Source organism: Crassostrea angulata, chromosome 4 (genome assembly GCF_025612915.1).
Source record: "Crassostrea angulata isolate pt1a10 chromosome 4, ASM2561291v2, whole genome shotgun sequence".
NCBI classification, from domain to species: domain Eukaryota; kingdom Metazoa; phylum Mollusca; class Bivalvia; order Ostreida; family Ostreidae; genus Magallana; species Magallana angulata.
The window spans coordinates 19,416,476-19,437,825 of record NC_069114.1 but is presented as its reverse complement, the minus strand read 5'-3'; the positions used below and the strand labels follow the sequence as shown (position 1 = coordinate 19,437,825).

General features: G+C 30.5%; 1 long non-coding RNA gene across 1 annotated transcript; it reads right to left on the bottom strand.

The window, feature by feature from the left end:
- Positions 1-2,059: 2,059 nt before the first annotated feature.
- Positions 2,060-17,733, bottom strand: LOC128179786 (uncharacterized). The gene is made up of 3 exons (XR_008243134.1): positions 17,667-17,733; positions 2,503-2,672; positions 2,060-2,151 (listed from the first exon to the last, which is right to left on the bottom strand). It is a non-coding gene; the product is annotated as an uncharacterized LOC128179786 (long non-coding RNA).
- Positions 17,734-21,350: the final 3,617 nt, after the last annotated feature.

Genomic DNA, 21,350 nt, shown 5'->3' with positions numbered 1-21,350 from the left:
AAAATTCTACTACTCGTAGTTTATCCTCAAGAGAGTTTTTTTAAAAACGAAAATCAGACTACAATACGCCTGAACTCTGGTGTCACGATCGCTCTTTAAATAGGGAAAAGAACGTAATTTGCATTAAATTAAACAAAATTAAAATTAGTCGTACCTGAGATGCAACTAATGATTGACCAGGTTCTCCTCATTCATCAAACAAAAGATCGTTACCAATTCTGACATCGATAGTGGATTCACTGTTTAATTAAACCCTATTTGGTGTCTTGTGTGTTTTGAAATATTTCAAATAAATAAATCATATCATTTATTTGGGTAAACGTTATGTTCTTTTTTGTTGCCCTTATGATAAAAATCTATCTGAGGGACTTGGAATTCTAAAAACAAACTCGCTAAATTGTTGAAAACCGAGATTTAAAATGGTGAAAAATTGAACAGCAAAACCTACTGTGTTTATTCGCCATAGCCCCATGTGTAAACAATGGAGCCATAACGTCATCAATATTGTCTAGGCCTCAAGTAATTATAGCCTTCTGATGAAGTGAACAAAGTCACAACCAGAACCAACAGGACAAGAAAAACAAACATGGCGAAGTAGAACTGCATCTTAAATGCCTAGCTAGCTGTAATTCACGAAATAAAGCCCAGTATACAATGCTATAATCAAAAGAGTATTAATATCATAATATGTTTATTCCCTCAAAATTGATTGTTTAATCAAACTCTTAATTCACTTCCTTTTCAGTTATAAATCAAGGGCAATGAGTTCAAAGACAGAACTTTGAACAATTCAATGTGAATTTGTTTTCAAACCCACATCCAAACTTAACATTTTTAAATTCGGCCAAACACTCTCACATGTAAATATTTAAAAAAGGCAAAAACCCCAAACAAACCCACCTATAAAAATGGAATTTTCAAACAACTTTATAGTACAAATTAAATATCCTAGGAGTTAGGATGTAATATATACCTGATATTCAATATCTAAATTGTTGATGAGAGTAACAATAGAAATTGAAGACTAATATTGCGGTAGTCGGAAAAGGAAACTAATGCGTATCGAAACATTGCAGTTTGATTAAGAATGCGTTTATTCTCACACCGACAAATGGAGCGTTTCAGATCAGTGGATCTCCAAGATGTCTTTCTTGTCATGCATGAATGAATCAATATCGAATATAGCAAGAAACTAGATACGACCTCGTTACGAGTAACGAGTAGGTCTTCCGTCCGATTTTTTTTTTTGTTATTTTAAATGATACCATGAAATATTGATACAATTTCATATTTAACACCCCCCCCCACCCCACCAAAAAAAAATTAATTAAAATATTGGATAAAAATCTCTAATAACGTCAAACATGGGCCTGACGATGATTTTTTTTCAAACCGATAATGTAGTGTTCAACAACTTTGATTCTATAATGCATAACAAAATATTTATCGTTTTTTAAGTTATTCGTAATAGAATTTACGAGTCTCTTGGTCCCTAATTAAAGGGGCCAGCCCCTTTTTCTTGATTTTATTGGATTGAACTTTTGATTATCTACCACTTTTGTTATATATTATTTAACAAAATGTCAACTGATAAAAAGATACAGATCAAAACGTATGACAATTTTGAATGAAAATTCGTACCCAATTTTTGTGCCTAGGCGAGCTCCATGAAATGGCGCCACTGGCGTAAAACAATATAATAGGGCACAACTTCAAACTATAGACTACCTATCCTGAAAATTTCGTATTCATATCTTTAATAGTTTCTGAGATCAGCTCTGCACAAAATAGGTCGTAAAAAGATAGAAAATCCGCCTTAACTCGGTACCGGAAGTGACGATTTCAAAATTTCAAAAAACTTCTAGAATTATGACCTCTGGCAATCATCTGTGAAAAAATGGTCCAAATCGGCTGAATAGTTTCTGAGAAATCGCGTGCACAAAATTTGTGGAAAAAAATAATAATAAGAAACAGTACGAAAACAATAAGGTCTTCCGTTGGAAACGGAAGACCTTAATAAATGAAAAATACACAATGTGTGTATATAAAGTTCTTTATTCAGGAAAACCACAAAATGAAACACCGTTTACACAAGAAGCTAGCGCTAATAAAAACAGGATGCCGCTCACACAGAAGGCCAGGTTGCATTACCTGCAAAAATATCGTAAAACAGAATAAATCAGAGATAAAACGGTAGTTAAGGTGAACCCAAACCAATATAAAGGGTAATTAAGTGCCCCTCTTTTAAATAAAACTAGCATATCATCTCAGGAATTTTTATTATGAAACTCTTTATTAAACGGATTTAAAAAAAATGTTCAAGCATTGTCTTTTAGCAAATAAACTACAGGATATATTTCATCAGATTACTTACTGTTTATTCATCCCAATCCCAAGATCTGGAGTTATCACAGAAACCATATGGTCTCCAATACTTTCATGCCTTGTACCAAAACTAGTTTTTGATATAGATTTAAAAAAAAAATAAAAAGCAGAACTTACGAATTTTAATCGCCATAGCTCCATGAGTTGTCATATGAGCCATAAGGATTCCAGTATCGTCTGGGTTTCCACCAGTATCTATAGGCTTCTGATGAGGTGAACATAGTCACAGCCAGAACCAACAGGACGAGGAAAACAAACAGGCTAAAGGAGAACTGCATCTTGAGTATCTGTAGAGGAAATAATTTAAGTCTTGAAAATGATTTATTTACAGAACATTCAATTATATCTGTTGTATATCATCTGCATAATATTTGTACATAGAACAAAACCAGTGTTCACACTATGTTTGCACAGTAATTCTTACCAATGCTAGCTGATCAGGACTGTAAAGATACTGATAAGGAAAGAAACAGTAAGTTTGCTTTTATACTTTTTTCAAATACAGGTTCTCCTTATTTAAATGTCAGTGAATGACATATAGTCACTTTGCTTAGAATGTCTAAGAAATTAGAAGAGGTTGTATACTGCGTCATCGTTCGACCATGATATTCGTGCTCAAGGTTGAAGACGTTTCTGCAACCTTGAGCATGAATATCAGGGCCAAACAAAAAACTGGCTTTCTCTGTGAATGTCATCCTGTTTTCATTAGTGGTAGCTTTTTATGTAAAGGATTTCAATTCGTCTTTTTCCTGAATAAAGCATTATATTTACATCCATTGTATATTTTCCCTTTTATTTCTTACTATAGTTGATGGTAATTCATGAATGACAAGACAGACATCTTTAAGATCCACTAATCTGAAACGCTTTACTTGCGACGTCAGAATATACGCATTTTAAATGAAACCGCGAGGTTTAAATACGCATTTATTTCTTTTTTCTCCGACTATCGCTATATTGGTCCTCGATTTCTAAACTTTCTTTCATCAATACTTAAGGTATTAGAAAATCAAGCATCTATATGATCCTAATTTCTAGAGTATTCAATATAACCATTTGGGCCTAAGGAAATTCTATCAAGATTCCATTTTCATAGTTTTTCTGCAATTTGTTTTACTCTTGTGCATGTGAGAGTGTATGCTCAAAGTCGAATGAATGAAATATTTTTTGTTCCAAATTGAAGTAATTTAAGCTTCATAAAATGTCCTTCCCAATCAAGCTGTATACATAAGAATTTATATAAAACAAAACATTACATAAAGTCTTGTACTGTATATAAAAGCTCATAGTTTAAGGTAGAATTCTATGCGATATATATCTTTTGCAGATTAGATATATCTGTAATATTCCTTTATACAATTAAGAAGATGAAATTATATTGTGAAACTGCTGCTTGTGGAAACTAATTAAATTTGATATTTTTTTTTGTAAAATGGTTGTTTGTATTTTATGCGTAAATCTAACCCATTGTTTACATTGTACTAATAGCACTAATAAAGACATGTTGCGTTATATCTACTTTGTATTTCTTTTTCCATTACAACTTGTTTAATGGTGATATGTTATTGAATTTTATATTCATATCATTAATAAGTTCATTTTGTGGACTTATTTTTATTTAAAATGACCTAATTATCACATTTCAATTTATAAATATATCGTGTATGTTGGAACATGTTCAACATCTAACTTTGTTAAGTTTTCATATATAGCCACATTATTTCCCAACAGCGTAAGGAAGTTATGCAAAATCTCCATTTTGTTTATCAAAAATCATTTAACTGATTTATATCAATATACATTGAAATATTCTCATTTTGATAAAATGTTTTGTTTAGTTTACACGTTTGAAATTCCTTTATGAATTATTTCTGTTTTGAAATATTTGTTGAGTAAAAATCAACATTAACTAAACAATGCCAGCCTTGACTTTCAATTTCATGCATAGATGCCCATCTAAGCTGAAGGAGACAATTCATCATTAATAATGCACATAACTTAGTCGGCGACTTTGGTATTTCTTTGCGTTAAATAAGGAGAGTACTATCCAAATGAAATACTCCAATTCAATATATATGCCTTGCAGTTCGATATTTGCAATTAAACTTATTCTTTAAAGGTACATATTTTAAAAATTATTCATACATTATAAATATCACCACTTTATGTATGACTTACATAATCAGTACTTTAAAAAAGATAAGATAATGTAAAAACCAGGTTTTTAAAACATCGTAGATTTGTTAACTTAGGGACAAGTTTGAAAAAGATGAGCATATTTTGGTGTCTTTTTCTGTAATATAGGTTAATTAACTTAATTCCACAACAAATAGTGAAGTAGTTTTAATTACTTTGACTTTAATTAGAGAACGTAATGGAGATTTTTTTTCCCTTGAGGTGGAATAAAACACTGATAATTAAATGGAAAATTCATGTATAATGCAAGCTACGCCACTTTCTGCTGAACTATTGACACTGAATGACTCGGAAAAATTGACTGAAAGTAAAAAAGTGAATATAATTTCATGGAAAGAACACAGAATTGTCCTTTTTAAACTTTGTTTATCTATTCATTTTAATTGTTAATTGGTACATTTTTTTAAAATTATTTTCAGCAAAATTGCAGTTTAATTAAATGACCTTGTTTTTATACATTTTTAAAATTGTACATTATAGAACTTAATCGTTGTAAAATTGAGCTGTTAAAATCGTCAGTAATATTTCAGTTAAAGTTTGTTTGAATTTTGTTTTTAAACATTGTATAAACTACGCAGTGAAATAACGTCATAAGCAGTATTTATTCATAAGTGAAATAGGAAAAATAGTCAGTAGTTCTTTCTACTCCGAGTACATTCGAACACCAATAAGTTATAATAAATAAATAAAATCACTGTATATTTCTCAACCAATTACTATAAATCATGATCAATCTAATAATACACTCAAAATTAAGAATGAAAGATGTACTTGTTGCATTGTAACGTTGCTTAGAAAGTTGCCCTATAAATAACTCTGACGATTTCTACACTTTTACAGATAAAATTTATTATATATAAATTAATACGCAATTATAGTTAAAAACGCAGAATACCAACTGCTCGTTTAAGACTACAAAAAAAAAAATTAAAAAAAAAATTCAAAAAAACCCCATAATAAAACACCCACACAAAAAAATAACCAAAAAAACCCCAAACAAAGTGGATAGATTATGGGGGTTGGATTGTCGTTAAAAATTTAAAAATGAAAACTCGAGGAATAATTCTTCACAAAATAATAACTTATAGTTAAACAGAGTTGATATTTTTTTTTATACATAATTAAGGTAGATTAAATTTTTTGTTTTTTTGTTGACCACCCAGCCTCCTTAAGGAAGAACAGGATGATACAGTGTAAAATTATTTGTCAATGATTTTCCCATTTTCTATGCATCAACATTAAGTAAAATACGATATGTATTATTTAAATAACTGCCGTTTTGACTTTAAAGAGAAAAATTCTAATATGCATTATCCACCCTTTATGGCCAAATGTATTTCATGACAATTTCAGTTATACAAATTGATATTCATGGCATTTATTTTTTTTTTCTCAATAGAAATTTTAGAATAGTTATCAAATATATAGTTATAATATTCGCATTTTTAAAAGTGATAAGATATTTTTGTGAAAAAAAAATCGAGAAATTCAACACTTCAAATGTTGGAGATTTGGATTTTAATTTGAATGTATTGTGACAGCAAAAAAACATGTTCAACAAAATGGTTTGAATTCTTTAAAAAAAACAATATTATTATGAACTGTATAACTAGATAATAATTTTTCTATTGATCGACGTGTCAAAGAAAAAATTGACCGGAAAACTTCATCAATGCCCGAATATCTACCGCTTGGAATGGAAGTTGATGCATTACTCATAGTTTTGCTTTACGATGCTTATTCTGATGATCGATCATGTACGTGTTTAAATATAAAACTCTTCGTTACCAAATTTGAACAGCAGATTTACCATGAAAGTGTATAGGCCTATATGTTCGTTACAATTATTCCTGGAAAAAGGAACAGCCAGCCTCACAGTAAATGTTGATTGATCTTAAGCAGACGGAATCGTGAGAAGACGCTTAATTTTCTATTTCGTGAATCAAATAATGTGTATTGTTTATCTTTGAAGGTTAAACTTTCAGTTTTTTATATTTATAAAGATGTATTTTGTTTGCTGATAATTAAACAGACACAACTTTACAGTTTGTTGGTAGTGTTTATTTTGGAAATTCCCGTTCTTTAAATAGTGTTAAATGAGAACAGATGAGAAAAGTAGATGCGGCCAAAATTTTATTAATGCAGGTATCAAAGAAATTTTTCGACCAATCAGAAGGGCCGATATCTCATCAAACGAATAAATATTAAATGATCATCAGTTTCTTGGCATTTAATCGAAGATGCAACAGTGTGAATTACCTGTTCTCCAATTCTGGAATTATGACATTTCTTGACACTTCCTGTACTCAAACATTAACAAAATAAAATCCTTGGATTGATCAATTAACATTAACAGAATAATTATAAGAATACATCCACATTTTTTGACATAATCTTTGCTTATACACGTAATTAACAAAATCTTAAATTTTGCAATTGATATTGCTTAAAAGTAGAAAATTTTACCAAGTACAATCGATTAGAGTATGACAGCCTCCTTAAGGTATCTCATTTCTCACATTTTAATTTCATTGCGCAGCTCATAATTATTTTAAAAATGTATATAATTTTATTTATTTCACCATCACAGAAATTTATTATTTTATAATTACACAACATTCATAAAGAAAATCAGTTTGGATAAAACAAACAAACAAACAAACAAGTTTTGGGGAAACTTTTTTCTCGTGCAGAAGGTTATTTAGACAAAATATAACAGAAACCAGAAATTTTGTGAATTTTCAATATATTTTTCTTTTTAATATACTTTATTCATTATTCATATTTTTAACATTTGATAGGTTTGTAACATATTCTATAGGTTCTGTGTGACATGTACAAAATTAAATCTTGAGATAGTGATAGACATTTAACATAAAATCATGCAAATATATAGAAAATGTCTATATTTTTTTTAGCCAAATGTTCCCTTTGAAGCCATGTATCTGAAATTTGACTTCACTGACACCCATTATAATGTCAAAATAATACTGAATACATATATAGGCAAACTGGATTAATTGATTTTCTTGTTTCTGGATTCTTGATATCCAAAATGTTTTTGTTTCAAATCAAATTGTAACATCATAGAAATTGTCTAATTCAAGTGCAAAAAGGTCACCAAAAAATTTATGCAGCTTCGTACAAAATATTTTCGTAATCCCTTTATTCACTGTGATCATTGTGCATATTTAAAAACAATATTTGAAGAAACAAATTTGCTTGATCAAACATACTGAAAACAAATCCTGGTCAGGCTGAAATTGCATTTTAGGTGCAATTAAATTGGCCTTAACTCAGAGGGATGAACATTGACCCCCCTATATTGTTTTCATTTTTAAAGTATGTCTACACATTTCAATCATACTTCTCAAGATATTCTTGATATCAACAAAGAGATGCTTTCCTACGTCTATTCATCGATTATATTTACAATTCAATTGCAATTTTTCCCCATTTGCTATATATTCGATGATAACTCTCATGTGATCAACATAAGTCACGTGATCAGTGTTAATTGCTTCTTCATTAAGAAATAAGTTCTGTTTTTCTACTTAACCTGTATTATTGATAACTTTTTAAATTTGATAATATATGAATCATAATTATTCACCCAACACACCAACCCGCAACATGTGCAAATGCAAAACTGTGGTCGTTGGTGATAACCAAATTATGAATAATTTTTGTATTGGCATGTTATGTAAATAATTTTGTCTGCATCATTCGTCTTTTGCCGCTCAGAAATTCGAAAGCAAAATTCAAGACACACAATTTATTAAAATCTTTATATAAAGATTGCTAAATGTCTTTGTTTTATTATTTATATCGTGAAAACTTAAATAAAAACAAAAATACTCATAAAAACATAAAAACTCCGCATGTATTGTGCAGTAAACTTATTGATAAATATGAGCTTGTGTAATATATATGGACAGAGCACCAAAGAAAAATAAAAGCAATCGAAAAAGGGTCGATGAGAAAAGACAGAACCTACAGAGAATTGCTAATATTTATGGAATTCCCATAGGTCCTAATGGTAAAATTGAATACCCTTGAAATTAGGTTGTAATAGATATCTGATTATGTAGTATTTAGACTGTTGATGAGAGTAACAATAGAAATCGAAAACTAATATGCCGTTAGTCGGAGAAAAAATAAAAAATTGTGTGTATTTAAACATTGCAGTTTGATTTAGAAAGCGTATGAAGATTGAAGACGTTTTTGCAACCTTGAGCATGAATATCAGGGTCGAGCGATGACTCAATATTAAACTTCTTAGATAGAAATGCTATGCAAAGTGACTAAATGTCATTCATTGACCTTTAATTAAGGTGAAAAGTATAAAAGCAAACTAACTGTTTCTTTCGTTATCAGAATCTTTACAGTCCTGATCAGCTAGCATTGGTAAGAATTACTGTTCAAACTTATTGGGAACTTTGGTTTTATTCTTCGTACAAACATGAAAGAGATTTACAACGAAATAGATTCAACGTTCTGTAATTGAATCATTTTCAAGACTTAAATGATTTCCTCTACAGATACTCAAGATGCAGTTCTCCTTTAGCCTGTTTGTATTCCTCGTCCTGTTGGTTCTGGCTGTGACTATGTTCACCTCATCAGAAGCCTATAGATACTGGTGGAAACCCAGACGATACTGGAAATCTTATGGCTCATATGACAACTCATGGAGCTATGGCGATTAAAATTCGTAAGTTCTTCTTTTATTTTAAAAAAAAAAATCTAAACTAGTTTTGGTACAAAGCAAGAAGATATTGGAGACCATTTGGTTCCTATGATAACCCAGATCTTGGGATTGGGATGATTAAACAGTAAGTAATCTGATGAAATAGATCCTGTTGTATAATAGCTTGACGAGAATGCAATGCTTATATTTATTAGGATTTACAAAACAATATGCTTAAAGACTGGTTCACAGGGCGAAAAACCATCTTTAAGCAAGTCCTTAAAGGTGGCTTAAAGGTGACTTAAAGGAGCTTCAAGGCTATACAACCTTTAAGCCGCCTTTAAGTCACCTTTAAGCAAGTGCTTATAGGTCCTTAATGTCCAAACTTCTTTAAGCCACCTTTAAGCCATCTTTAAGCATCTTTAAGTGGCATTTACGCTCTCTTTACACTGCCTTTACACTGTCTTTAAGTGGCCTTTAAGTCAATATTGATCAAGCTGAACAATAAAAACATATATTAAATGCAAAAGCTCTTTTATAGAGATGGGAGGGGGTCATCCGAGTGATAATATAATTTCCAAGGAAGGGGGGGGGGTGTGTTCCAGGCGGTTTTAATCGTCGCTCCATTAAACACAGATCGCAATCCTCAGCACCGCTCCGATGGACACAGATTGCCGTTATAAAATTCTTTATAATTTTTTGGGGGTTTCAAAATTATTGTCTCTCTCTCTCTCTCTCTCTCTCTCTCTCTCTCTCTCTCTCTCTCTCTCTCTCTCTCTCTCTGTTCCTCCGGTTATTAAACAAAATAAAGATAATGAACCAAAAATGCATGATTTAATTTGATAATCGGTTTAAGGTTTGTATTTTTTTTTCAATTTTCATTATTTCTAACTCTAGATCTGCTAGATACATGTTAAAGATGAAAAGACTCTCAACTGCCTTTGTTATATCGGGCAGGATATTACTGCTTTGTTTGTCTAGACATAGTTTTGTTCGTTTGTGTATATCTAATTAGAGTCTATTATTTGTCAAACTTAAGAAAACCCCTGGAACTAACACAGAATATACAAGATATACACAACAGTTGTGTCGTGTGCCCAGGTGCATGTTTGTGTATATCTAATTAAAGTCTATTGTTTGTCCAACTTAAGAAAACCCCTGGAACTAACACAGAATATACAAGATATACACAACAGGTGTGTCATGTGCCCAGGTGCACGTCAGGGTTTCTAAAGGCGTTGAATCTTAGTATGTACGAGTATACGATAAGTCTAGTGAATAAAAGTTAATTTACATTTGTAATTCATTTTCAAAGTATTATTTCCTAGCTCTGGGTTTCAAAGACGTTACGTCTACAAATTAACGATACATGTATGTAAGAGTAAAATCTTGAGGCTAATTAATTAATGTACCGGTGATCATAAATAGGGGTTGATTATTTAAATATATGTATAAGGGTAAATATGTCAAATATACCCGGCCTGGCACATCATACAATTGTATATACAAGTCCTTTGCAATTGCCACATGCAGTAAATACGTCACCGGTAATTGGTAATTTTGTTTGTTATAGAATTGATAGTTTAAAAATCATGTACATACAATTACATGTAAAAATTTAAACATATTGGAACGGCGCCGCGATCATGAAAACCGGGAAATTGCGGGAAATTGAACAAATACCCTAATAGTATCAATGCATTTCATAAAAGAAATGATTTCATTTTCTTTCTTACATTTTTATAGCTATAAATTAGATGATCGTATATCTCCTCGGTTTAAATTTATTAACTAAGAAAGCCTACTATAGTGAACCTAACGGTTTCCATTTAGGTATAATATATTTTTGTTCACTGAAGACCAAGTTCCGTATTTCATTCTAAATACACGCATGCATGTAATTTATAAATTAGATATAATTGATTGTTACAAAGTGAATCGTTTGTCAAAATCTTTTCAAGTAAACACATTCAATACAGTGATTCAATATCCACTGATATATAGGACATAAAAACGCTCTTATATATGTAAGTTGCCGTGGCGCAGAGGAAGTGTGGTGATGCTAGTAAACTAAGGGTTCCGGGTTCAATTCTCGCCGTAGCCGGTTTTTTTTTTGGTGTTTTTTTTTTCATTTTTCTTTCTAGAACAAAAACAGTTTTATTACCTTTTCTTTCATCAAGTTAAAACATTTTGTTGGAAATTAAGCACAATATTGAAATAAAAATTTTTTTAATGGCTTAAAGGTGGCTTAAAGGTAGTTTAAAGGTGGCTTAAAGGTGGCTTAAAGAAGTTTGGACATTAAGGACCTATAAGTTGTCCTTAAAGGTGGCTTAAAGGTGGCTTAAAGATAGTCTTTAAGCTGTCTTTAAGCCATCTTTACGCTTTCTTTAAGCCATCTTTATGCAACATATATAGCTTAAAGGTAGCTTAAAGGTGGCTTAAAGATCGTCTTTAAGCTACCTTTAAGCATCTTTAAGCTATCTTTAAGGAGAACTTAAAGATGGTCATTCATCCTGTGGTTTTTATAATAAATGTATTTTTGGGATGATAAAATATCTAAAAGAGGGTCACTTAATTCTTCTGTAAATTGGTTTGATATCAATATTACTGACATTTTATCTTTGATTTATCTTTATTTTACTTCATTTTATTTTTGCAGGTAATGGAATCTGGCCTCGTGTGTGAGCATCATCCTGTTTTTATTAGCGCTTGCTTTTTATGTAAACGGTTTTATTTTGTGATACTCTTGAATAAAAAATTGTATTAATATCCACTGTGTATTTTTCCATCTATTTCTTACTATATCCGATGGCAATTCATAAATGCATGAAAAGACAGATATCTTCAGGATCCACTAATCTGAAACGCCTTACTTGTTGGCGTAAGAATTAACAAATTCTTAATGAAACTGCCAGGTTTAAATACGCATCATTTTTCGTTTTTTCCGAATATCGCCATATTGGTCGTCGATTTATATCGTTCACTTAAACTTAAGAAATAAAAAATCAGGTATATATATCATCCTAATTTCTAGAGTATTCAATCTTATCATTAGAGCCTATGGACCTTCTATCAAACAAGTCACCAAACTGGATTGTTCGAGGGATGGTTTCAATTTTTTTTCTTATTGATGCTGTTTGATTGTTTTTATCTTGCTTTTTGTGCTCCGTCGGCATGTTACACGAGTGCATTGTTTTTGTAGGTTACCTTGCATAATAAATGTAGTATTTCTGTTAATGTTTCTGCATATAAATTATAAAAATAGCGGTACTTATATAATGAATAAATCATGTGTTTTTACAAATCCTGATGAGTTTTCGATCGACAAAAAAACGAATGTTTCAGACAAAGATATTTACAAATTGTGTGAATATATTCATTATTCTTCTTCAGTGCCGTCACTTGAACCGCTGTTTTGCATAAGCACATATTGCAAGTGAAGGTCGATGTGTTGGGTGATTAATTTGAATAGAAACATTATAAGAATTAAACTTGAACGATGATACTGATAATGTAGGAAAGTAGTATTTGTTTACTATGCAATAACAATTATATTATTAATCAGTCTACCTTCTGTTTTTTGTAAAGCTAAAATAGCTACATTTTAAATTTTAATGCATGTTAATTGTATATTAAGGTAACTCCATACCCGTAAAATTCTCTGATACAAGTTAAAAAACAGAGCTGTCTTCAACTTAATAAACTTACATTTCACCAATTATAAGAAGAAAATGTACGTGTCATCACACTTTTTGAGATTCAGATAAACATAAAGTAATTTTAGCATCATAAAACCGTGCATTTTTGCTAAAAGTAACAGAAGGCAGAAACTTGTTTATCTTGTTAAATTTTATCGTGAACTTTGTCAGAAAACTAGAACTACAAACAGATTTTAAAATTAGTTTTTGGAATAAGAAAAATTATAGCATTTAGACATATAACTGAGATAAAAGTAAGAAAAAGAGCCTTTTCCCCAAGCATACAAAAGGGTATAAAATATTAAAAATTCAAGATTTACACTTTACAATAATTCTAATTACTTCCATGTGATTAATATCACATAAAATATATAAAACCATCTTGCACAAATATTAAAGAATTTTAGGTTTTACAAAAAAAGGATAACATTAAAACACTTGATCTGATTTGATTTATACAAAGTTTATTGGTAACGTGAGTCAGAATTAATGATAACAAACTCTCAAAGTAATATGCATTAAAATATGTTAACTGAATAAGCGATCGTATCCGGACATCTCGGTATAATTCTCAATCATAACTCGAAATTCACCTTCATCTATATACATCTCTCATTTTTATTATTGACTTTGTTATTAGATCGATATTTTAATAGTATTTGTATAAGAAAAAATGAATTGATGTGGATGTATTTTTTTTATAACTCATTGGTGTTTGAATGCACTCGCAGAACTACTAAACACTAATGATTTTTCTTACAATTTTATGTATGGTAACATTTTAGTTATAACCATATCGGTATAGATAGGACTAAAAATATTCAAATTTTTGGTTTTTATTAACCATGATTTTGGCTGAAAAATCAATAATATTTTTTAAAGTTTAATTTTTTTTAAGAATAATTTTTAAAATCTATACTAATAGACTCGATTTGTTGGGCTTTAATAGAGAGAAATCAGAAGAGTACTTTGATTTGCTTTGTTCATTTTTAACATCATTGGTTCTTGAAGATTACCAATTTGTTGTTATTTTCTTTCAACCAAGCTTCGCTAATCAATAATCAACAAAAATGTCTTTTAAATATCCGGAAATCATCTGGATTTTTTGGATTTTACAATCTTGCGTATGCGCATTACGTTTATGCTAAATCACTAAATCACGAGAGGCTCTTTAGTTTACGTTTCCACAATATAACATTTGCATAGATAAACTCAGAAACGATATTACAAATACCTGTAAATTTTCATTGAAAATTTGTCATATATTCTGTTCATCAAAGGAAATACGGGAGATAACTCTAACTGAGTGCATTTAAAATGAAATATCCCGAGAGTTTCGAATGTCAACATGGTGTGTAAATTCGAAGCAAGTAAAAAAGTTGGTGAAAAAGTATTGAATTCTTCATTAATATGCATTAGATTTTTAGACAAAAGATATTTACAGCCTCAAAATGGTTTGTTATGAATGATTTAACTATTGTTTTCAATGCAGCTTCATTAATTTTCTCCAAAATCATTTCGGAGCGATTCCGCAATTTTTAGCTACATTACGGGTATATGGGAGGCATTTTAACTGTGACGATGGCCTGTACCGAGACACAGTTGATTATTCTAGCTAGGGAGAGTGTAGTGAAATTAAAAGCATTATTGTAGGCTTAAAGCTTGGTTATATAAATGTCAACAATAAGGTGTGTTGATGTATCTATTTCGTAAAAGTCCGATATCATATGCAATGTCAACCCGTGCACGCACGGGTCAAAGTCTAGTATATAATATAAATATGCGTTCCTCTGAAATAAAAAAGGAGTAATTTTAAAAACAACGATTTGCCGAAAATAACAATTTATTTCCTTAGAAATGTTCTCAAAAGAAAGAAAGATAAATATAGTAGGATAAGACACATTGCATATTCTTTCCAATGAAATATATTTACTTTTTTCCCAGTAAGTCAGTTTTCCTGAGTCATTCAGTGTCAATAGTGCAGAAGAAAGCGACGCGGTTTGCATTATATTTTCCATTTCATTAACCTTGTTTTATTTCACATTAAGGTTAAAAGAATCCACATCATTTTCTACGTTAAAAGTCAAAGTAATAAAACCTACTTATCTACTTGTCTTGTAATCAAATTACAGAATTAACATAATAGTATTACAATAAAGGACAACGAAAACATGATCAGCTACCTGAAGTTTGTATTATATTTTAGCAAATCGAAGATGTACCCCCCAGCCCAGTTTTTATAACACTTTATTAACTTTCTACAACTACTGATAATATACTGACTGATATAATTAATATAAGCTAATCATAAATATGTGTTTCATAAAATATATGGATACTTCTTTCGTAGGTTAACCAAGCATTAATAATATCGTTAAAAAATAAGTATAAAATTTAATATCCTGCAGTAAGACATACAAATCAAATATGAATCAAAAGAATTATTTCCCTTGAATAGTACTTTTATTTTACGGACACAACAAAATGCCAAGGTCGCCGACTAAAATTATGCAATATGAATTATGAATTGTCTCCTACACCTTTGGCGTGACATCTAAGAATATAGTTAAAAGTCAAGATTGACACTGTTAACAAAACGTTGATATTACACAACAAACAATTCAGAAAAGAAATCATTCATTTATCATCAACATTTTTATTAAAATGAGAATATTTGGATTGATATTACTATGTCAGTTGAATGATTTCCAACACAGAAAATACAAAAACATGTAGATATTTTGCATTCCTTTTTTACATTGTTAGAAAAAAATCACGTGGTTTTTATATTAGAACAAAACAAAGACAGATTTTGAACCTTAAACAACATTTACAATTTATTCGTATATTATATTGTTGATCATTAAGTGCAAAAGGTCACCAAAAATTATGCAGCTTCGTACAGAATGTTTTCGTAATCCGTTTATTTACTGTGACCATTGTGCATAATTAAAAACAATATTTGAATAAATAAATTTGCTAAATCAAAAATACTGACAACAAATTCTAGTCAGGCTGAAATTACATTTTAGGTGCAATTAAATTGGCCTTAACTCAGAGGGATGAACACTGACCCCATATATTTTTTAATTTTTAAAGTATGTCTACACATATCAATCATACTTCTCAAGATATTCTTGATACAAGAACATTGAGGAGTAGAATACTAGTACCTTAAAGAAAAATGGAAAGTTTTGATTTTGGGGGCAATTATCAACAAAGAGATGCCTTCCTCCGTCTATCCATCGATTATATTTACGATTTAAACATCTTGACGACTCTGCAATTTCCCCCTTATGCTATATATTTGATGATATCTCTCATGTGATCAACAAAAGTCACGTGATCAGTGTTAATTGCTTCTCCATTAAGAAATAAGTTCTGTTTTTCTACTAAACCGGTATTATTGTCAACTTTTTAAAGGGTACCTGCAGTGCCAGTCAGTTTTTGATATTTGGAGATCTATGTGTAAAAAAAATCATCCTGAAAATTTTACAGCGATCGCATAAGTAGTTTTCGAGATATTAGGGGAAAACCCGATTTCACACCTGAACGAGTTTTGAATCAAGCTGATTTGGCGCGAGATGAACTGTGACGTCACGGGGTCAACGCCGCTGTATGAGAAACAGGAATATCGTATGAAAACTGCTCATTTTCTGTCATTGCTTAATCTATAGATGAACATTTTTTTCTGTTGTTTTATTTCTTTATCAACCCTGGATGAATAAATATACTGTTGTTTGAGTTAAAACCTGTATTTTATCGAACAAAAATGCCGAATTCAGAAAATTGTTTGTTTCATGAATTTAGTCAAACGTGTAAGACATTTTACATATAAATGCACACCATATGTAGCAAAATCACAATTAATAAAAGCACTATTGTTATAACAAACATATTTTGTTAATATTGTTATTATTTCGAATGTTTTTTCCGTGACATTATTAACCGATTAATAATATTGATAAGACATATTTCGTAAAAGGTAACGCGGGGTCTATTCCTCGTATAAGGCATTAAATTACTAATGATGTCGCCAAATTATTCAATAATATTGATATCAGACCAGTAACAATCAAAATAGTATGCATTCTTTAACAAACAAACACGGGATTATAAACGGATCAAGGCGAAAGTCCAAGATGGCTGCATAATTAAGTCTGTCTCGTATTCTTTTAAAAATACGATAATGGAATTTCATTTTACATTTCTTTTACATCGTTTATTCAGATTTCATAATGATTTGTTATCAGTATAACAATTTAAGCTATATGGACTTAAAGCGTTAAATTGCTGACCATAACGCTCGAAAGAAAGTTGCACTTAATTAAATAAGAAATTATAAAGACCAATGTAATTACTTCCGAAATAATTACTTGATCACATAAAAAATTGCTGAATTGTAAATTTGGTCATTATTTAAGTGATTAGATAAGTAACAATAAAGGTATTTACTTCGAACATTAATTTAACTACTTGATAGTCTCATGCACGATTCTTTAATCACTGATTGACGTACTATACACATGTATTAACTTACCAGCTGCTTACGAATTCTTGATTTAACACAGTCTAATTTATTCTTTTTTGTTTTATTATTTAACATTTGAGTAGCTAATTATACACAGATAAATTTACCAGTCTAGTGGTGTGAAACCCTTTCTTTGTTCACCAGACTCGTGTACCATGTGTATACATACCTCAGATTCACGTGTGTCTGGAGCAGTGGCTTCGTTAGTATACCTGTTTACCTGTGTCATTGTCGCGGATCACGTGTGTGTGAAAGGATATTATGTAATCAAAAAATGAATAATGAACATAAATCTGCCCATGCAAGCGTAGTCATCGGTAAAAAGGCAACGAGAATAGCAAATTTTAAAAAGAAATCTGACTGTAATAAAATAATAACGGATATAAATTTCTAAATCTACAATACTTAAAATAACTAAATACGTCAAAACATCAGACCTGAATCAATCTATTTGGCTGAAAAATCGAATTAAATTTGTATAGCTTTGTAAAGAAATTTCCCTCCTGTTGACCTCGTGACGTCACTTTCGCTGAAGCCTCTTTATCGCCTGATTCTGTTTTCTCTTGATTAGATTTCCCAAAGCATGTAAAAATAGCCACTTTGAAGCGGCGTAACTCCGTTATTTTTGCATCGATTTTGATGCGGTTTTTTGTATCAAATTTTGGTAAATAAAGTCGTTGACATATGTTTCACATCGGCTAGGCTGCAGGTACCCTTTAAATTTGATAATATATGTATCATAATTATTCACCCAACACACCAACCTGCAACATGTGCAAATGCAAAACTGTGGCCGTTGGTGATAACCAAATTATGAATAAATTTTGTATTGGCATGTTATGTAAATAATTTTGTCTGCATCATTCGTCTTTTGCCGCTCAGAAATTCGATAGCAAAATTTAAGACACACAATTTATCAAAATCTTTATGTAAAGATTGCTTAATGTCTTTGTTTTATTATTTATATCGTGAAACTTCAATAAAAACATAAAAAACTCCGCATGTATTGTGCAGTAAAGCTATTAATAAATATGAGCTTGTGTAATATATATGGACAGAGGACCAAAGAAAAATAAAAGCAATCGAAAAAGGGTCAGTTGATGCAAGTAACAATAGAAATCGAAAACTAATATGCTGTTAGTCGGAGAAAAAAGAAAAATAGTGCGTATTTTAACACTGCAATTTGATTTAGAAAGCGTATGAAGATTGAAGACGTTTCTGCAACCTTGAGCATGAATATCAGGGTCGAGCGATGACTCAATATTAAACTTCTTAGATATTAATTCTACGCAAAGTGACTAAATGTCATTCATTGACCTTTAATTAAGGAGAAAAGTATAAAAGCAAACTAACTTTTTCTTTCGTTATCAGAATCTTTACAGTCCTGATCAGCTAGCATTGGTAAGAATTACTGTTCAAACTTATTGGGAACTTTGGTTTTATTCTTCGTACAAACATGAAAGAGATTTACAACGAAATAGATTCAACTTTCTGTAATTGAATCAGTTTTAAGACTAAATGATTTCCTCTACAGATACTCAAGATGCAGTTCTCCTTTAGCCTGTTTGTATTCCTCGTCCTGTTGGTTCTGGCTGTGACTATGTTCACCTCATCAGAAGCCTATAGATACTGGTGGAAACCCAGACGATACTGGAAATCTTATGGCTCATATGACAACTCATGGAGCTATGGCGATTAAAATTTGTAAGTTCTTCTTTTATTTTTTTAAAAAAAATCTAAACTAGTTTTGGTACAAAGCAAGAAGATATTGGAGACCATATGGTTCCTATGATAACCCAGATCTTGGGATTGGAATGATTAAACAGTAAGTAATCTGATGAGATATATCCGGTTGTATAATAGCTTGACGAGAATGCAATGCTTATATCTATTAGGACTTACAAAACAATATGCTCAAAGACTGGTTTCTATAATAAATGTATTTTTGGGATGATAAAATATCTAAAAGAGGGTCACTTAATTCCTCTGTAAATTGGTTTGATATCACTATTACTGACATTTTATCTTTGATTTATTTTTATTTTACTACATTTTATTTTTGCAGGTAATGGAATATGGCTTCGTGTGTGAGCATCATCCTGTTTTTATTAGCGCTAGCTTTTTATGTAAACGGTTTTATTTTGTGATACTCTTGAATAAAAAATTGTATTTAAATCCACTGTGTATTTTTCCATCTATTTCTCACTATATCCGATGGCAATGCATAAATGCATGACAAGACAGATATCTTCAGGATCCACTAATCTGAAACGCCTTACCGGTCGGCGTAAGAATTAATGCATTCTTAATGAAACTGCCAGGTTTAAATACGCACCATTTTCCGTTTTTTCTCCTAATATCGCCATATTGGTCGTCAAACTATATTGTTACTTTCACTAAAACTTAAGAAATTAAAAATCAGGTATATGAAACATCCTGATTTCTGGAGTATTCAATCTTACCATTAAAGCCTATGGACATTCTATCAAACAAGTCACCAAACTGGATTGTTCAAGGGATGGTTTCAATTTTTTTTCTTATTGACGCTGTTTGATTGCTTTTATTTTTCTGTTTGTGCTCCGTCAGCATGTTACAAGAGCTCATTTGTATAGGTTAACTTGCATAATACATGTAGCATTTCTGTTAATGTTTCTGCATATAAATTATAAAAACAGCGGTACTTACATAAAGAATAAATCATGTGTTTTTACAAATCCTGATGAGTTTCCGATCGACAAAAGACGAATGTTGCAGACGAAGATATTTACATACTGTATAGATATAATCATTATTCTTCTTCAGTGCCGTCACTTGAACCGCTGTTTTGCATAAGCACATATTGCAAGTCAAGGTCGATGTGTTAGATGATTAATTTGAATAGAAACATAATTAGAATAAAACTTGAACGGTGATACTGATAATGTAGGAAAGCAGTATTTGATTACTATGCAATAACAATTATAATATTAATCAGTCTACCTTCTGTTTTTGTAAAACAAAAATGAGCTACATTTTAAATTTTAATGCATGTTAATTTTGTATTAAGGTAACTCCATACCCGTAAAATTCTCTGCTACAAGTTAAAAAACAGAGCTGTCTTCAACTTAATGGACTTAAATTTCACCAATAATTAGAAGAAAATATATGTGTCATCAGACTTTTTGAGATTCAGATAAACATAAACTAAAGTAATTTTAGCATCATAAAACCGTGCATTTTTGCTAAAAGTAACAGCTTTGTAGGCAAAAAATTGTTTATCTTGTTTAATTTTATCGTCAACTTTGTCAGAAAACTAGAACTACAAACAGATTTTAAAATTAATTTTTGTGATAAGAAAAATTATAGCAATTAGAAATACAACTGAGAGAAAAGTAAGAAAAAGAGCCATTTCCCCTAGCATAGAAAAAGGCATAAGATATTAAAAATTTAGGATTGACACTTTACAATAATTCTAATTACCTCCATCTTATTTTATTCACATAAAATATATAAAACCATCTTGCAAAAATATTAAAGAATTTAAGTTTTACAAAAAAGGATAACATTAGAACACTGGATCTGATTTAATTTATACAAAGTTTATTGGTAACGTGAGTCAGAATTAATGATAACAAACTCTCAAAGTAATATGCATTAAAATATGTTAACTGAATAAGCGATCGTATCCGGACTTCTCGGTATTATTCTCAATCTTAACTCAAAATTCAACTTTATCTATATACATCTCTCATTTTAATTATTGACTTTGTTATTAGATCGATGTTTTAATAGTATTTGTATAAGAAAAAATGAATGAATGTGTATGTATTTTCTATTAATCATTGGTGTCTGAATGCACTCGCAGAACTACTAA